The sequence below is a fragment of the Leuresthes tenuis genome, unplaced genomic scaffold, assembly GCF_036924035.1.
Source record: "Leuresthes tenuis unplaced genomic scaffold, fLeuTen1.0.hap1 SCAF_18, whole genome shotgun sequence".
NCBI lineage: Eukaryota > Metazoa > Chordata > Actinopteri > Atheriniformes > Atherinopsidae > Leuresthes > Leuresthes tenuis.
In genome coordinates, this window is record NW_027325372.1 from 26,071,146 (window position 1) to 26,085,870 (window position 14,725).

The 14,725-nt window shown below is 41.8% G+C and overlaps 2 non-coding genes across 2 annotated transcripts; one reads left to right on the top strand and one right to left on the bottom strand.

Moving 5' to 3' along the window:
- Window positions 1-10,924: 10,924 nt before the first annotated feature.
- LOC140276290 (U5 spliceosomal RNA) lies at window positions 10,925-11,038 on the top strand. Its single transcript, XR_011908897.1, has one exon. It is a non-coding gene; the product is annotated as a U5 spliceosomal RNA (small nuclear RNA).
- Window positions 11,039-14,282: 3,244 nt separating this feature from the next.
- Window positions 14,283-14,466, bottom strand: LOC140276189 (U2 spliceosomal RNA). Its single transcript, XR_011908863.1, has one exon. It is a non-coding gene; the product is annotated as a U2 spliceosomal RNA (small nuclear RNA).
- Window positions 14,467-14,725: the final 259 nt, after the last annotated feature.

The window sequence follows — 14,725 nt, forward strand, 5'->3', positions numbered from 1 at the left end:
ACTGCTTTGTCCTTCCATATTCATCAATGTCTAGATCGACTTCAACAAAGAAAAACATTGGACTTTGCAGTAGAAGAAGTTGAAATCCATCTACACATTGATAAATATGAAGGACAAAGCAGTTCCCACTTGCCCATAAGAAAATAAGCTTATTCTCGGATTCCTGATCCTTCAGTGTTGCTCTTTCTTCTACTGCAAAATACAATGTTGTTCTTTGTTGAAGTCGATCTAGACATTGATAAATATGAAGGAAAAAGCAGTTTTAACTTGGTTTGAGTGAATGAATTCATTTTATACATAAAATCCGAAATCGTGCAGAACTCATGAAAATAAGCTTATTCTCGGATTCCTAAAACTTTTGATTGGCTCTTTCTTTTACTGCAAAGTACAACGTTGTTTTTTTGTTTAAATCTATCGAGACATTGATAAATATGAAGGTAAAAGCCGTTTTAACATAGTTTGAGTGAAGGAATTGATTTTATAGATAAAATCCCAAATCATGCAGAACTCCTCAAAAGGGGCGTATGGCTTAATCACAAGTGTGGTTCTTTCTCATTCAGGGTAGTATGAGGAAGTTTATGCTTGAAATATATGTAGAAATGGGTACATATGAAGGACAAAGCAGTGTTAACTTAGTTTGAGTGAAGGAATTCATTTTATACATAAAATCCCAAATCATGCAGAACGTATGAAAAGAAGCTTATTCTCGGATTCCTGATCCTTCAGTTTTGCTCTTTCTTCTACTGCAAAATACAATGTTGTTCTTTGTTGAAGTCGATCTAGACATTGATAAATATGAAGGAAAAAGCAGTTTTAACTTGGTTTGAGTGAATGAATTTATTTTATACATAAAATCCGAAATCGTGCAGAACTCATGAAAATAAGCTTATTCTCGGATTCCTAAAACTTTTGATTTGCTCTTTCTTTTATTGCAAAGTACAACGTTGTTTTTTTTGTTTAAATCTATCGAGACATTGATAAATATGAAGGTAAAAGCCGTTTTAACATAGTTTGAGTGAAGGAATTAATTTTATAGATAAAATCCCAAATCATGCAGAACTCCTCAAAAGGGAGGTATGGCTTAATCACAAGTGTGGCTCTTTCTCATTCAGGGTAATATGAGGAAGTTTATGCTTGAAATATATGTAGAAATGGGTACATATGAAGGACAAAGCAGTGTTAACTTAGTTTGCGTGAAGAAATTCATTTTGTACATAAAATCCGAAATCGTGCAGAACTCATGAAAATAAGCTTATTCTCGGATTCCTAAAACTTTTGATTTGCACTTTCTTTTACTGCAAAGTACAACGTTGTTTTTTGTTGAAATCTATCTAGACATTGATAAATACCAGCCGAAACTCTGCTGCCGCTTTTGATAATTTATGGTTGGGCATTCTTACCTTTTCTTACCCGCTTTTTACAAATTATGATCTAACATTCACACCTACTTGCAGTCGAACACCTTCTCATCCACTTATGATCATGTGCGGTTGGGCTTTCGCACCTTTTCTTACCCATTTTTCAGTAATTATGGGTGGACATTCAGACCTTCTTGCAGCCGAAAACCTCCGCTCCTCTTTTGATCATACATTGTCGGGCATTCACACCTTGTCTTACCCGCTTTTTACAAACTTTAGTCGGACATTCAAACCTTCTTGCAGCTGAACCACCTCCGCTCCCTGTTTTGATCATATATGATCTGGCAATAGTACCTTTTCTTACCCGTTTGGGAGTAATTATGGCTGGACATTCACACCTTCTTGCAGCCAAACACAACCTTTCCCGCTTTTGATGATGTATGGTCCGGCATTCTTACCTTTTCTAACACATTTTTCAGCAATTATGGTCGGACATTCACACCTACTCACAGACGAACACCTCCGCTCCCACATTTGATAGTGTATAGTAGGGCATTCTCACCCTTTCTCATCAGCTTTTTGCAAATTATGATCTGATATTCACACCTACTTGCAGTCGAACAGCTCTGCTCCCGCTTTTGATTATGTTTGGTTGGATATTCGAACATTTTCTTAATGCTTTTTACAAACTTTGGTCGGACGTTCACACCGTCTTGCAGCCGAACACCTCCGCTTCCGCTTTTGATGGTGTATAGTTGGGCATTCGCACCTTTTTTTTTACCCATTTTTCAGGTATTATGGGTGGACATTCACACCTTCTTGCAGCTGAACACCTCCTCTCCCACTTATGATCATGTGTGGTTTGATTTTCGAAAATTTTCTTTCATGTTTTCTAGCAATTATTGATGGACATTTAGACCTTCTTGCAGCTGAACACCACCTCTCCCGATTTTGATGATGTATGGACCGGCATTTTTACCTTTTCTAACACATTTTTCAGCAATTATGGTTGGAGATTCACACGTACTCACAGCCGAATAACTCCGCTACCGCTTTTGATGGTGTATAGTCGGGCATTCTCACCCTTTCTCATCAGCTTTTTGCAAATTATGATCTGACATTCACACCTACTTCCAGTTGAACAGCTCTGCTCCCGCTTTTGATTATGTTTGGTTAGATATTCGAACCTTTTCTTAACTGCTTTTTACAAACTTTGGTCGGACGTTCACAATATCTTGCAGCCGAACACCTCCGCTTCCGCTTTTGATGGTGTATATTCGGGCATACGAACCTTTTCTTACCCGCTTTTTACAAACCAAGGTCGGACTTTCACACCTTCTCTTAGCTGAACAACTCCGCTCCCTCTTTTGATTGTGTACAGTCGGGTAATTTAACCTTTTCTTACCCGCTTTTTACCATCTATGGTCGGACATTCACACCGTCTTACAGCGGAACACCTCCGCTCCCTCTTTTGATGATGTATGGTTAGGCATTCGCACCTTTTCTTACCCATTTTCAGTAATTATGGGTAGACATTCACACATTCTTGCAGCTGAACACCTCCTCTCCCGCTTATGATCATGTGCAGTTTGATATTGGAAAATTGTCTTTCATGTTTTCTAGCAATTATTGATGGACATTCAGACCGTCTTGCAGCTAAACACCTCCGCTCCCACTTTTGATGGTGTATAGTCGGGCTTTCGAGCCTTTTCTTCCCCGGTTTTTACAAATTATGGTTGGACATTCAGACCTTCTTGCAGCCGAAAACCTCCACTCCCTCTTTTGATCATACATTGTCGGGCATTCGCAACTTTTCTTACCCGCTTTTTACAAACCATGGTCGGACTTTCACACCTTTTAGTAGCCGAACAACTCCGCTCCCGTTATTGATTGTGTACAGTCGGGTATTTTAACCTTTTCTTACCCGCTTTTTACCAACTATGGTTGGACATTCACACCTTCTTACAGCAGAACACCTCTGCTCCCTGTTTTGATTATGTATGGTTTGACATTCGCACCTTCTCTCACCCGCCTTTTACTATGGTCGGCCATTCACAGCTTCCTCTCCACCATACTTGTATGGTGGGATATTCACACCCACCTGCATCCGAAGACCTCCGCCCCCACTTTTGTTGATATTTAGTCGGTCATTCGCACCTTACCCGCTTTTGGCAAACTATGGCCTTCTTGCAGCCCAACACCTCTGATCTCGCTTTTGATGATGTAAGGTTGGGCATTCAGACCTTGCTTCACCTGCTTTTCACCAAATATAGTCGGACATTCACACCCACTTGCATCCGAAGACCTCTCCTCCCGCTTTTGTTAATATATTTGAACTTTAGTCGGACATTCAAACCTTCTTGCAGCTGAACCACCTCCGCTCCCTGTTTTGATCATATATGGTCTGGCAATACTACCTTTTCTTACCCGTTTGTGAGTAATTATGGCTGGACATTCACACCTACTTGCAGCCGAAAACAACCTCTCTCGCTTTTGATGATGTATGGACCGGCATTCTTACCTTTTCTAACACATTTTTCAGCAATTATGGTCGGAGATTCACACCTACTCACAGCCGAACAACTCCGATCCCGCATTTGATGGTGTATAGTCGGGCATTCTCACCCTTTCTCATCAGCTTTTTGCAAATTATGATCTGACATTCACACCTACTTGCAGTTGAACAGCTCTGCTCCCGCTTTTGATTATGTATGGTTGGATATTCGAACCTTTTCTTTACTGCTTTTTACAAACTTTGGTTGGACGTTCACACCTTCTTGTAGCCGAACACATGCACTCCTGCTTTTGATGATGTATGGTTGGGCATTCGCACCTTTTTTTTACCCATTTTTCAGGTATTATGGGTGGACATTCACACCTTCTTGCAGCTGAACACCTCCTCTCCCACTTATGATCATGTGTGGTTTGATTTTCGAAAATTTTCTTTCATGTTTTCTAGCAAATATTGATGGACATTTAGACCTTCTTGCAGCTGAACACCACCTCTCCCGATTTTGATGATGTATGGACCAGCATTTTTACCTTTTCTAACACATTTTTCAGCAATTATGGTTGGAGATTCACACCTACTCACAGCCGAACAACTCCGCTACCGCATTTGATGGTGTATAGTCGGGCATTCTCACCCTTTCTCATCAGCTTTTTGCAAATTATGATCTGACATTCACACCTACTTGCAGTCGAACAGCTCTGCTCCCGCTTTTGATTATGTATGGTTGGATATTCGAACCTTTTCCTAACTGCTTTTTACAAACTTTGAGTGGACGTTCACACCTTCTTGTAGCCGAACACATGCACTCCTGCTTTTGATGATGTATGGTTGGGCATTCGCACCTTTTTTTTACCCATTTTTCAGGTATTATGGGTGGACATTCACACCTTCTTGCAGCTGAACACCTCCTCTCCCACTTATGATCATGTGTGGTTTGATTTTCGAAAATTTTCTTTCATGTTTTCTAGCAATTATTGATGGACATGTAGACCTTCTTGCAGCTGAACACCACCTCTCCCGATTTTGATTATGTATGGACCGGCATTTTTACCTTTTCTAACACATTTTTCAGCAATTATGGTTGGAGATTCACACCTACTCACAGCCGAACAACTCCGCTACCGCATTTGATGGTGTATAGTCGGGCATTCTCACCCTTTCTCATCAGCTTTTTGCAAATTATGATCTGACATTCACACCTACTTCCAGTCGAACAGCTCTGCTCCCGCTTTTGATTATGTTTGGTTAGATATTCGAACCTTTTCTTAACTGCTTTTTACAAACTTTGGTCGGACGTTCACAATATCTTGCATCCGAACACCTCCGCTTCCGCTTTTGATGGTGTATATTCGGGCATACGAACCTTTTCTTACCCGCTTTTTACAAACCAAGGTCGGACCTTCACACCTTCTCTTAGCTGAACAACTCCGCTCCCTCTTTTGATTGTGTACAGTCGGGTAATTTAACCTTTTCTTACCCGCTTTTTACCATCTATGGTCGGACATTCACACCGTCTTACAGCGGAACACCTCCGCTCCCTCTTTTGATGATGTATGGTTAGGCATTCGCACCTTTTCTTACCCATTTTTCAGTAATTATGGGTAGACATTCACACCTTCTTGCAGCTGAACACCTCCTCTCCCGCTCAGGATCATGTGCAGTTTGATATTCGAAAATTTTCTTTCATGTTTTCTAGCAATTATTGATGGACATTCAGACCGTCTTGCAGCTGAACACCTCCGCTCCCACTTTTGATGGTGTATAGTCGGGCTTTCGAGCCTTTTCTTCCCCGGTTTTTACAAATTATGGTTGGACATTCAGACCTTCTTGCAGCCGAAAACCTCCACTCCCTCTTTTGATCATACATTGTCGGGCATTCGCACCTTTTCTTACCCGCTTTTTACAAACCATGGTCGGACTTTCACACATTTTAGTAGCCGAACAACTCCGCTCCCGTTATTGATTGTGTACAGTCGGGTATTTTAACCTTTTCTTACCCGCTTTTTACCAACTATGGTTGGACATTCACACCTTCTTACAGCAGAACACCTCCGCTCCCTGTTTTGATTATGTATGGTTTGACATTCGCACCTTCTCTCACCCGCCTTTTACTATGGTCGGCCATTCACAGCTTCCTCTCCACCATACTTGTATGGTGGGATATTCACACCCACCTGCATCCGAAGACCTCCGCCCCAAATTTAGTTGATATTTAGTCGGACATTCGCACCTTACCCGCTTTTGGCAAACTATGGCCTTCTTGCAGCCAAACACCTCTGATCTCGCTTTTGATGATGTAAGGTTGGGCATTCAGACCTTGCTTCACCTGCTTTTCACCAAATATAGTCGGACATTCACACCCACTTGCATCCGAAGACCTCCGCCCCAAATTTTGTTGATATTTAGTCGGACATTCGCACCTTACCCGCTTTTGGCAAAATATGGCCTTCTTGCAGCCAAACATCTCTGATCTCGCTTTTGATGATGTAAGGTTGGGCATTCAGACCTTGCTTCACCTGCTTTTCACCAAATATAGTCGGACATTCACACCTTCTTGCAGCCGAACACTTCCGCTCCACCTTTTAGTGTTCTATCACACCTTTTTTTCACCGCATTTTATACATTATGGTTGGAAATTTTCAACCACTCTCATCCGAAGACCTCTCCTCCCGCTTTTGTTAATATATTTGAACTTTAGTCGGACATTCAAACCTTCTTGCAGCTGAACCACCTCCGCTCCCTGTTTTGATCATATATGGTCTGGCAATACTACCTTTTCTTACCCGTTTGTGAGTAATTATGGCTGGACATTCACACCTACTTGCAGCCGAACACAACCTCTCTCGCTTTTGATGATGTATGGACCGGCATTCTTACCTTTTCTAACACATTTTTCAGCAATTATGGTCGGAGATTCACACCTACTCAGAGCCGAACAACTCCGCTCCCGCATTTGATGGTGTATAGTCGGGCATTCTCACCCTTTCTCATCAGCTTTATGCAAATTATGATCTGACATTCACACCTACTTGCAGTCGAACAGCTCTGCTCCCGCTTTTGATTATGTATGGTTGGATATTCGAACCTCTTCTTAACTGCTTTTTACAAACTTTGGTTGGACGTTCACACCTTCTTGTAGCCGAACACATGCACTCCTGCTTTTGATGATGTATGGTTGGGCATTCGCACCTTTTTTTTACCCATTTTTCAGGTATTATGGGTGGACATTCACACCTTCTTGCAGCTGAACACCTCCTCTCCCACTTATGATCATGTGTGGTTTGATTTTCGAAAATTTTCTTTCATGTTTTCTAGCAATTATTGATGGACATTTAGACCTTCTTGCAGCTGAACACCACCTCTCCCGATTTTGATGATGTATGGACCGGCATTTTTACCTTTTCTAACACATTTTTCAGCAATTATGGTTGGAGATTCACACCTACTCACAGCCGAACAACTCCGCTACCGCATTTGATGGTGTATAGTCGGGCATTCTCACCCTTTCTCATCAGCTTTTTGCAAATTATGATCTGACATTCACACCTACTTGCAGTCGAACAGCTCTGCTCCCGCTTTTGATTATGTATGGTTGGATATTCGAACCTTTTCTTAACTGCTTTTTACAAACTTTGGTTGGACGTTCACACCTTCTTGTAGCCGAACACATGCACTCCTGCTTTTGATGATGTATGGTTGGGCATTCGCACCTTTTTTTTACCCATTTTTCAGGTATTATGGGTGGACATTCACACCTTCTTGCAGCTGAACACCTCCTCTCCCACTTATGATCATGTGTGGTTTGATTTTCGAAAAATTTCTTTCATGTTTTCTAGCAATTATTGATGGACATTTAGACCTTCTTGCAGCTGAACACCACCTCTCCCGATTTTGATGATGTATGGACCGGCATTTTTACCTTTTCTAACACATTTTTCAGCAATTATGGTTGGAGATTCACACCTACTCACAGACGAACAACTCCGCTACCGCATTTGATGGTGTATAGTCGGGCATTCTCACCCTTTCTCATCAGCTCTTTGCAAATTATGATCTGACATTCACACCTACTTCCAGTCGAACAGCTCTGCTCCCGCTTTTGATTATGTTTGGTTAGATATTCGAACCTTTTCTTAACTGCTTTTTACAAACTTTGGTCGGACGTTCACAATATCTTGCAGCCGAACACCTCCGCTTCCGCTTTTGATGGTGTATATTCGGGCATACGAACCTTTTCTTACCCGCTTTTTACAAACCAAGGTCGGACTTTCACACCTTCTCTTAGCTGAACAACTCCGCTCCCTCTTTTGATTGTGTACAGTCGGGTAATTTAACCTTTTCTTACCCGCTTTTTACCATCTATGGTCGGACATTCACACCGTCTTACAGCGGAACACCTCCGCTCCCTCTTTTGATGATGTATGGTTAGGCATTCGCACCTTTTCTTACCCATTTTTCAGTAATTATGGGTAGACATTCACACCTTCTTGCAGCTGAACACCTCCTCTCCCGCTTATGATCATGTGCAGTTTGATATTCGAAAATTTTCTTTCATGTTTTCTAGCAATTATTGATGGACATTCAGACCGTCTTGCAGCTGAACACCTCCGCTCCCACTTTTGATGGTGTATAGTCGGGCTTTCGAGCCTTTTCTTCCCCGGTTTTTACAAATTATGGTTGGACATTCAGACCTTCTTGCAGCCGAAAACCTCCACTCCCTCTTTTGATCATACATTGTCGGGCATTCGCACCTTTTCTTACCCGCTTTTTACAAACCATGGTCGGACTTTCACACCTTTTAGTAGCCGAACAACTCCGCTCCCGCTATTGATTGTGTACAGTCGGGTATTTTAACCTTTTCTTACCCGCTTTTTACCAACTATGGTTGGACATTCACACCTTCTTACAGCAGAACACCTCCGCTCCCTGTTTTGATTATGTATGGTTTGACATTCGCACCTTCTCTCACCCGCCTTTTACTATGGTCGGCCATTCACAGCTTCCTCTCCACCATACTTGTATGGTGGGATATTCACACCCACTTGCATCCGAAGACCTCCGCCCCCACTTTTGTTGATATTTAGTCGGTCATTCGCACCTTACCCGCTTTTGGCAAACTATGGCCTTCTTGCAGCCAAACACCTCTGATCTCGCTTTTGATGATGTAAGGTTGGGCATTCAGACCTTGCTTCACCTGCTTTTCACCAAATATAGTCGGACATTCACACCTTCTTGCAGCCGAACACTTCCGCTTTTAGTGTTCTATGAGGCATTCACATATTTTTTTTCACCGTATTTTATAGATTATGGTTGGAAATTCTCACCCACTCTCATCCGAAGACCTCTCCTCCCGCTTTTGTTAATATATAGTCGGGCATTCGAACCTTTTCTTACCCGCTTTTTACAAATTATGGTCGAACATTCACACCTACTTGCAGCTGAATACTTCCGCTCCACCTTTTAGTTATGTATGGTTGGCATTTGCACCTCTTTTTATACTGATTGCTGAAGATTAAGTTGTTCTTTCTCAAACTACAAATTTTTTTTAATTGTTGAAACTTGATTTGAAGTGGATAAATAAGGAGGACAAAAAGTTTTAAGTCAGGCTGATAGAAGGAATTAATTTTATAGCAAAATCTGTATTTCGTCATATGTCGAGAGATGCTTATTGCTGAAGAAGTTCTTTCTCATTCTACAAAGTACAACGTTGTTTATCGTTGAAACTTGATTAGACATGAATAAATATGAAGGACAAAGCAGTCTTAACTTGGTTTGAGTTAATGAATTTGTTTTATAGGAGAATCCGAATTCGTTCATAACCCATAAAATAGAGCTTATTTTCGGATTCCTGAAGAATGAGTCTGGTTCTTTCTCATAATACAAAGTTTGTTGTTTATTGTTGAAACTTCATCAGAAGTGAAGAAATAAATGAATGCCTATCAACAAATGTGGGATCTAAACTCTAGTGCTTCCTCTAAAATAATTTCCTTTCTCAATTTAGAAATGTGTGTGTGTAAGTCACAACACCCGTGACACCAAAACGGCTTTCTTTTCTCTACACTCTGCACTATGAGCACACACACAAAATCAGAAAGGCTTTTTTCTCTCTTTTCTACATTATGGACTGTGGGGACACAAAACCGCTCTCTCTCTTTTTTTTTTTTTATCGTGTGCCAGGGCGTTGTCTCACGTATTAGATTATGCTTAAGATATGAATGGGTTTATCAGTCACATCAGAATCCATACATACTGATCCTCCCGTAATAAAATGGTCGGATCTTATCAAACACACTTTGTTTCTTGTGACAATCAAGTCAGCGAAACAGCGTATACACGTCAAGACACTGAATCAAGTTTGCCACAAGAACTCATAAGTTTGGCAGTATTGCTCTGCCGTCAGCAATCATACACCCATTTTATTTTCGTGAGACATGTGCAAGCACCTGTTCATCTACTGTTCTATCACTATGAATTAGTGATCTATTATCAATAAGGATACTTCTACAACTACTATCAAAGTATGTCCGGACTTCTTATGTTGTCAGTTGCTATATATGAATAAGTGGGTAGCTACTGACAAGCATTAAGCATGTCACACAGCCCAAACATATAACATTTCAGGACACACCACACAGTTAACAACCACAGTGAAGCGTGTCAAAGCCCAAACATGTAACATTCAACAGGACACTTACACAACACATTCAAATCAAACAGTCAGACAACATACAAGAACATATACCCCAGCCGGCATTGCTCCCTGCCTATTTTCGTACAGCACACTATGTGTGCGCACACCTTTATTCACAAACTCTTCAACTTATACTCTTTTACCGAAGCTGCTACAGCTCGATTGGCCGAATACCCTTTGATCCTATTTCGGTGAATTTGACATCTGCCTTACATATAACAGATTAGCGGTTTAGCAGTTTTAATTTAGTTTGAGTTGTTTTTTTTGTTTAAATCTCAAGCGTCTCAACCAAGCAAAGCTCACCATGGGGAAGGTGGCTATGCCAACTAGCCTGATGCCCTGCTCCCGCAGTGACGGATAATCGTACTCTGGTTTCTCTTCATAACGTACAAGTCTTTCGCCTTTTACTAAAGACTTCTGTGGAGAGCAGCACTAATGAGTTGTTTCTATTTTTGGCAGGCTTTACCTTTGCGGGTGAAGCCCTTTCTGTCTGTGCAAAAGAAATATTCTTACTGTGCAGAGTGACTTCTCTGAGTAGAATCGCCTTACTTGTTGCGACTGTGCCGATGTTCGAAGCTGGAGTGCAAAGTTGTTGCTTGAATGGTGCTTGCTGGAGTGTGCGGGAGTGCAAAGTTATACCATTTAAAAGGGCTGAAGAGTGCTCAGTGCAGCGGGTGGGCGACACTCTGGCCACCTTGAAAACCGAGGTTACATCCACTACCAGGGGCAGCCCAAGTACTGCCGCAAGTGTGGTGAGCATGGGCACCTGGTTGAGGCTTGTACCAAGGTGTTATGTGGGAAGAGCAGAGAAATTGGGCAAACTTTTGGAGAGTGTCCAAATGGCAGGAAATGTAATCTCTGTGGAGAATTAAATCACCTCTTCAGAGATTGCCCTAAATCTTTTGCCAACAAATTAAAGACGGTAAAGCCACAGTCAAGCCAACAAAGAGAAGGACCAAAGGTGGCAGTTGGTGAACAAAGTGAAGAGGTTGACCCAATAAATTCAAACTTCCCGCCAAAAGCTTGGATTGGAAGTGAGGAGCAAAAAGGGGAGGGGCCTGTAGAGGCCTCACCACTCAGTGTTGAAGTCTGTGAGAATTCACAGGCAGAGGGTGGAGCTACGCTAAATGAGGAGGAAGAGCAGACAGGTGAGTCTAGTGAAGATACTCACCTCCCCGAAGGTCAACAGCCGAAGAGGACGGCATCTGAGCCTCTGATTCCCCAGTGGTATCAGAGAAGAGGGGAAGGGTTAGGTCCCTTTCAGACAGTTCTTCAGTGGAAGAACCTAGAGTCTTCCCCTCCGACTCACGAAATGAGGTCTCCTTTTTAACTTCAGCTCTGCAATCAACCCCCAGGGACTCAAAGTTAAATGCAACATTGCGTCAGAGGCCAACACCGAGAGTCCGAAAAGGAAATATAGATCACCCTACTCACCTTTCACCTAAAGAAATGAAGGAAGAGCTAGTTTCCCAAGAAATAACCTGTGTGTAATTTGTTTTGATAACTTAGAAAAACGAAAATGACATACCTACTTTCCTTTATGCTTTTAATGGTTCTCACCTTCTCAACACTAAATGTGAGAAGTGTGAAATCAAAGACAAGAGCCCAGAGTATTTTATCCTTCTTAGACTCCATAAAATCAGATGTGTTTTTAATACAAGAATGTGGACTACCTTTTTTAAAAAACCATAGACAATGGGAGGAAATGTGGCCCCATTTATCGATATGGAGTGGCTCAAATCAAAATAAAAATGATGGTGTGGCCATTCTAATTAAAAATCCGCATGTTCTGGTGAAAGGTAGCACAGTGGTGAGAGACGGACGGGCACTTTTAGCACACTTGAATTTTATGGGGCAAGACTTTAACCTCTTAAATATTTATGGTTTCAATGGAAAAAATGAAAGGTATGACCTTTTAGAAGATATACAGCTTTACATGCTAGGGCAAGTACCTTTAGTTGTAGGAGGGGATTTTAACTGTATCTTGAGCAGGAAAGATAGAAAAAGAGCAGGGGTAGATTTTAAAGTGGATAAGACTTCGATTTTACTTCAGGGCATATGCAGGGATTTTAAGCTTACTGACTGTTTTAAAACCATGCATCCCAGAGAGGAGGGCTTCACCTGGTTTAGTCATGATGGCACCAGAGCCTCTCGCATTGATTATTTCTTTACTAGAGATTGCCCACCCACTGATGTTAGATTAACCCCTGTTTTCTTTTCAGACCACCTTATGCTCTCCTGCACCCTTTCACCCCCTTCTGGTGTGACGGTAGGAAGTGGTCTGTGGAAACTCAACTGTTCCCTGTTGGAGGATGAAATCATAGTCAGTCAGTACAGGGAATGTTATAAAGAGTGGCAGACCCTTCAAGACCTCTACGAAACACATGCACAATGGTGGGAAATGGTGAAGGAAACGACCCAGACTTTTTTTAAACAGCAAGGTAAACGTAAAAAAAGGAAAGAGAATAGATGTATGATGGGACTACATAAACGCTTACAGCGCTACTTTAAACTAAATCAGTGTGGCATAGACTTTAAAGAAGAAATCAAAGATGTCAAAAAGGAAATGTCAGTTTTAGCAGAAATAAAGAGTAAAGGAATTTTTGTAAGAAGCAGGGAGCAGGAAATTGAGGAAGGTGAAAAAGAAAGAAAGTTATAAATAAAAAGGAGTGTAATCAAAATCTAAAAAGAGAAGATGGGTTTTTAACAAAATCCACACAAGAGATGATTGAAACTGTACATACCTTTTATAGTAACATGTACAAAGAGAAACCAGTGCACTTGGAAACATCGGCAGAAATCTTAAAATTCGTTGACAAAACCGTAAAAGAGAATGCACACTTGACACAGAATTTTACTGCTTTAGAGTTAAAAAAATGCCTAACAGGTTTTAAGAGAAGTCGAGCTCCGGGTTTAGACGGGCTTCCTGCAGAATTCTATCTGACCTATTGGGACCTTTTATCATCAGACATTTTAGATGTTTTTAAAGATTTTGAAAAACTCGACCGACTGCCTGACAGTTTTAGAGTGGGAATAGTGACTCTACTTTATAAAAAAAATGATAAGACTGACCTAAAGAATTGGAGGCCAATCACACTTTTAAACTTTGACTGTAAACTTTTTAGCAAGGTTTTAGCGACACGGATGTCCTCTGTTTTAGAGGAGGTAATTCACCCAGACCAAGCTTGTGCCATCTCAGGGAGACAACTCACCGACAGCCTCGTACTGATTCGAGACATCATTGATTACGCTAGAGACAGAAACACCCGGCTTGTCATCTTAAATTTAGACTTTGAAAAAGCATTTGATCGGGTCTCGCATCAATATCTCTTTCAGGTGTTGCAGCCATCGAAAAGGGCCCGATTGTTCCTATTTGGTGAGCTTTGCTTGGTTGAGACGCTTGCCCCCCCCCCCTGCTCCTCGGCTGACCAAGTAGAAACAATCTATTCGATGGCTGCCTTGTCTTTTACTCTGTGCAAAAGACAAGGCAGCCACAAACACCACGGGAACACCGTATTGAGGCTTTGTTCTGACCACTCATTCGGTGTCGCGTTTCTTTCAAGCAATTCTCCCGGTTAGCCCGCACTCGGCTCGCTCCCAGAGCCGTGTTAAAGTCCACTTCGCATTCACTCTCTTTTCTCAGCAGATTAAAAGAAAGTTTCATCTTGGGCTCCCTGAAACTTCCATCCTGCACCGCTGTTTGCTTTTTCACAAGAGCAGAGGAGAGCGCACTGTTCCCAGCGGCACTGCAGTACCGGGTCGAGGCTTGGAGTGAACGGAGCAAGCTTCTTTTTCAACTCCTATTCTTAAAAATCCATTTAATATGTTGTCCTCGTATAGAGGACATATTAAACTGATAAGAACAGATACTACACTTGATATTAGCCAAAAGGCCGAGAAGCGATAACTGTCCACTGTTTCAGGTCCGAGGGCCCTTGCTGGCACAATGCGCACTTGTAGCAGTGTTCTTTTTATGGCCATAGGTGGCCAGAGTGTCACGTTGCACCTCCGCCCACCCGCTGCACTGAGCACTCTTCAGCCCTTTTAAATGGTATAACTTTGCACTCCCGCATGCTCCAGCAAGCACCATTCAAGCAACAACTTTGCACTCCAGCTTCGAACATCGGCACAGTCGCAACAAGTAAGGCGACTCTACTCAGAGAA